Source organism: Triticum dicoccoides, chromosome 2B, assembly GCF_002162155.2.
Source record: "Triticum dicoccoides isolate Atlit2015 ecotype Zavitan chromosome 2B, WEW_v2.0, whole genome shotgun sequence".
Taxonomy (NCBI): Eukaryota; Viridiplantae; Streptophyta; class Magnoliopsida; order Poales; family Poaceae; genus Triticum; species Triticum dicoccoides.
This window is the reverse complement of record NC_041383.1, coordinates 381,905,194-381,910,498: the sequence shown is the minus strand read 5'-3', so window position 1 is coordinate 381,910,498 and position 5,305 is coordinate 381,905,194.

Sequence of the window (5,305 nt, the reverse complement as noted above, 5' to 3'; positions counted from 1 at the left end):
AACCATAGAGCTTTACACCAGCCATATATGGATGTACTATAGCATATTTCTGTTCATTACTCTCTATGTGTTAGATTGCCAGCATATTCCATGTGCTGACCCGTTTTCGGGCTGCAACGTTCATGTTGCAGACTTTTCAGACGACGAGTAAGGTGCCTTAGGTCGTGGTCTTATACTTAGTGATGCCGTTGGAGTTGATGCACTCACTTATCTTCCAAGCCTTCCGCTGTTATCGATATTAGATGGCCTTAAGCCATATTTATTGTAATAAGTTATCTTTTGAGACATTCGATGTAATAAGTGTGTGATTGCTACTCTATTATAAATCCTTCAAGTATTGTGCGTGTCAGCATTACTGATACAGGGATGACACCAAAGCACAAAGATCAGACTGTTTGAGGTCTGGTCACTACAAGATGGTATCAGAGCACACGCTGACTATAGGACACGAGCACTAAGCTAAAAGCCCTAGACCACTATTCACTCTTCTCATTTTTGACTCCTCATCTTTTCTACTCTTTTAGGATGGCGAATGCAAGGAACAAGTTCACGCAACCGGATGAAGATACACCCTTTGGACGCCACTTAAAGGAAGTCACTAAGTACCTGAACATCGGAGTACCAAGCTTCACCGGGACCTATAGCGCCACTTTACCCGAAGAGGAGCGTTGGATGATTCAAGTTCAAGTTCCAGGGAGGACGTTCATGTCGTCACTGAGCCCATAGAGTTTTTCTTCGATGCACCAACCTGGAGTCTAGGAAAGAGCATGGCAGCCCACATCACAATGGGACACATTGGAGAAGTTTACCACAAGGATCTCAAGGATACTATTTACCAGATTTGTGGGTGCCGAGATGAGCAATGGGAGATGATCAGCACCAGGAAGGATAGATCAATTGCAGCTTTCATTTAGGAGTTAAACCAGCACATTCGACGCCAGGAGAACCAGATGTGCGCAGGCATGATAGATCTGAAGAAGGCTATGACCAAGATCATGGAACTGGAGGAAGAACTCAAGTCTACATGCGATGGATATGAGGAGGAAATAGCAACGCTTGTGGAGAAGAACGATGATCTGAAGAAGAAGCTGGAAGTATTCATGGGATTCCCCGCGACTGGAGGAGAAGACGAAGATTGCACTTGTCCAGAGAACTACATCATCATCGACGACATCGACTTGGACCCAGACGATAGCGATGATGACTATGTTGATGAATCTGGAGCAGATATCATGGAGTCTTCAACGGAGCAGTTTTTCTAGTCGATCACCATAACAGTAGTAGTATACCCCCATGAATCTAGTATAGTCCGAGCAAGTTATAACGATAGTTAGACCGGTGTATGCTCTTGTTTGATTGAATGAAGTGATATTGTTTGCTTTTGTCTCATGTGCATATGGGTAGTGATTTCTCTCTAGACCTCATTCTATTCTATTTTCTCATCTTTTCTAAAACCCTTAGATGCCTCCGAGACGTGACAATGGATTTGCTTTCCCACCGGAGCTCACTTAGTTGATCTAGCAGCAGAATGCGTTGATGCAGTTACTAGTCCAGAATCAGAATCAAGGGAACAACAACAACAACAACAACAACCCACCACCTCCACCACCTGTTGATCACTTAACCCGTTTCCTTAGACTGAATTCGCCGGTGTTCTCCAGTAGCACCGAGCTGATAGTTGCAGATGATTGGCTCCGCAAGACAGGGAGGGAGTTGACCACTGCAAGATGCACAGATGCGGAAAAGGTGCGTTTTGCCACACATCAGCTTGATGGACCCGCAGCATCATGGTGGGAGAATTTCACAGCCACTTATCCTATTGACACGGTCACATGGGATTAGTTTCAATAGGCTTTCCGTATTGCCCATGTTTCAGCAGGAGCTATGGCCATGAAGAAGCGTGAGTTTCGCAACTTGCACCAAGGAGGACGTACAGTTGGCCAGTATGTGGATGACTTTAGTAAGTTAGCACGTTATGCCCCAGATGACGTTGCTACAGATGCAGCTAAGAAGGAGAAGTTTCTGGAAGGACTGAATGATGAGCTGAGCATGTAGTTGATGGTAGCAACTTTCAACAACTACTAGGAGTTGGTAGATCGTGCTCTCATGATTGAAGGGAAGCAGCAGCAGATTGACAACTGCAAGAGGAAGTATGGACAAGGGAAGTACAATTCTGGAGCTCAGCAGAAGCCACGTTTTACCCAGAAATTGGGAGGACATTTTCAGCTACCCATGGAGGAGGTAGCTAGCATAATCATAGTGGCCCCAAGAATGGTAACGGGAATGGAGGAACCAACGACCAGAACCGTACCAACCCGTCAACCCCAGCCAAGAGAGACCTGAGCCAAGTCACTCGATATAAGTGTCAGAAGACTGGACATTATGCCAATGAATGTCCTGAAGCCCAGAATGGAAATGGCAATGGAAGCTCTGGGAAGAAGCCGAACCCTTTCAACAGGGGACATTATGCCAATGAATTCATGAGGAGTTCATGCAATTCATTGCCAACGTCGGTCTCACCGACTTCATCGCAGATGAGTGTGACCAGCACCAAATCCTCACAAATGTCTTTGTTCAAAGCTTTACATTCTTGCCTAGAAATAATCCTCCTGAAGTGAGCTTTGATTTATATGCTGAAACCCACCAGATACCACTTACTGAATTTTGTGACATATGCATGATCCTGTCTGATGGGAGCTTGGCTAAGCCTAGGCCGTCTGAGTTTGAGGATTTCTGTCGCACTTTGACAATGGGTGATGAGAGGAGAGTGTCAGCCATCACTGCCAGTGGCTTACATTTTCATGCTGTTCGTTACTTTGCACTCTTCATTACCAAATTCTTGCTTGCTAGGGAGAAGGTGGGTGCACTTAGTTCACCAGACCTTGTTGTTTTACATCGTGCAATAGAGGGCGACAACTCCTATAGCTTGGGAGCTATTGTGGCTCGTCGCCTCCATCTTAACAAATCTCAAGGGAAAATACATGGTGGGATTTTTGCTACTCGTTTGGCGGCTCACTTTGAAGTTGCGATACGCCCCCATGATGTCCCTCTTACCACAATTTACCTAGACCGTGCAGCCATGTATCACCATCACTTTCTTGCACATGATAGTCCTGATATTGCCATTCCTTATAACTTGGTCTATAGCGTCGACACTCATGATGGTATCCCCCTGCCTGCACCTGCTCTGTTTGATTCTGTTGCCAGTGCCGGATACCAGATTATGCCTGCAGACATCTTCGCCTACTGGAACGCTCAGGCTGCTGCTGAGGCTGCACAGGCACCTCCGTAGTGGGATGAGTGGATGCCCGCTCCTCGGGATCCCTACTACCCTCCTGGCTAATAATCGACTTCCAACTTAGGCCAAAAGCCTAAGCTTGGGGGAGTACGTGTTCTCACCGATAATATATTCATGTTCACATATCATTCTATTTGTCAGTTCTCACACTTTTTCATTGTATCATACATGCTTAGATTTATTTTCTTGCTTTCTTCTTGTGTGTTTGAAAAACTTCAGAAAAAACCAAAAAAATTAGTTGTAGTAATTTACTTTCTATGCATGCTTAGTAGTAGTATTAAAAAGAAAATTCAGAAAGATTTCCTTGTTCTTGTTTTGCTTGTTGGCAGCTTTCCCATGTAAATAGTTTTTCTCATTTTTGCTTTCTATTTGCTTGTTCAAGAAAACCAAAAACTCCAAAAAGATTTCAGTGTGTTTCTCTGAATTTCTTTTCTTTTTATTCGAGTTGTACCGAGGAGAAGACCACAATGAAAATATTGAGTGGCTCTCATATGAATAACTGTTGAACTAATAAAGAGCACATTTTACCTTGTCTTCTCCTGTTGAATAAAATGTTTTGCACATTCCAGCTTAGTCCACAACACTCTTGCACTATTATTATTTTCATATCATTCGGTGAAAGAGAAACTGGTATGACCTGGCCATGGCAAAGAGAAACTGGTATGAACTCGACTTGTTCTGGCCATGGCAAAGAGAAACTGGTATGACGGATGAACTGGCCATGGCAAAGAGAAACTGGTATGAACTCGACTTGTTCTGTTTGTGTAAATATGTTTAACCTAGTATGCAGGCTTCAGCCCATTATGATTAAACATGTTTGCAATGACAATTAGAGATTATAGTTTCTCATGCCATGCATAAGTAGCTGGGAGTTGATAATGATTTATCTTGGAAATCAACATAGCGTTAAAATGATTGTGATGTAGTATGATGATATGGTATCCTCCTCTGAATGTTCGAGTGGCTTGACTAGGTACATGTTCATGCATGTAGTTGAATCAAAACCAACATAGCCTCCATAATGTTTATGTTCATGGTGTTCATATCCTACTCATGCTAGTGTCCAATGTTCACTACAAGGATCCGAGTCTATTGCAACAAGAGTGTTTGTCGCAATAAGTACCCAATTGTCGCAACAGGTACCTATTGCCACGACATGGTGTTCGTTGCTAGTCATTGCGACAGGATGCATAGTAATAGGTTATTGCCACAAAAAAATAAACATGGCAAAAAAGCGCGCTACTGCAACAACCATGTTGCAAGTTGCCACCTTTTTTCTCGTGGCATCATGCACTTGATGCCACAATTTGGTTTGTGGCAATAGCTTAATGCAGCACGTAGCGAACCGTGGCGATTTGGTTGTTTGTGGCGATAGGCATTTGTGGCAATAACCTATACCAACAACTCTTTTTCGTGGCGCGTTCTCTTCCATGGCAATAGTCAATTGTGGCAATACCCTATGGCAACAACTCTTCTTTTTGTGGGTATAGTCATTTTGCCATGAACCCTATGTTCGTGGCAGTAAAGTATGGCAACGACTCTTCAGACGTGGTAATACAAAAATTGCGACATACTCCTTTTGGTGATGATAAATAGTTCTCACAACAGACAGGCTGTGTGTGTTGAGAGGTTGTTGCGACAATATGAACATTTCATGAAGAATGGCCTATTTCAGCAAAACTGAATTCCGTGGCGACAAGTAGTTATCTCAACGGACTGAGATTTTGTGGTGATAAGTTACTGCGACTATATGAAGTGTTCTATCACCACAGCCTAGTGCTACAAAACAGGTCGGCGTGGCGATGCAACGCTAATTTTTCGTGGTGCCAGCATGTTGGAATCAAAAGTAGCTTGTGGTAGTAGCCTACTGTAATCAGAAAAAAATACTGGCATTCAATTACATGATTCAAATAATGCATATATGATGTAGATTCATCAAACATCAAAGTTTGCATAGCCGATATCCATCACAATAAACTGTAATATAATTTAGCATACATTCAACAT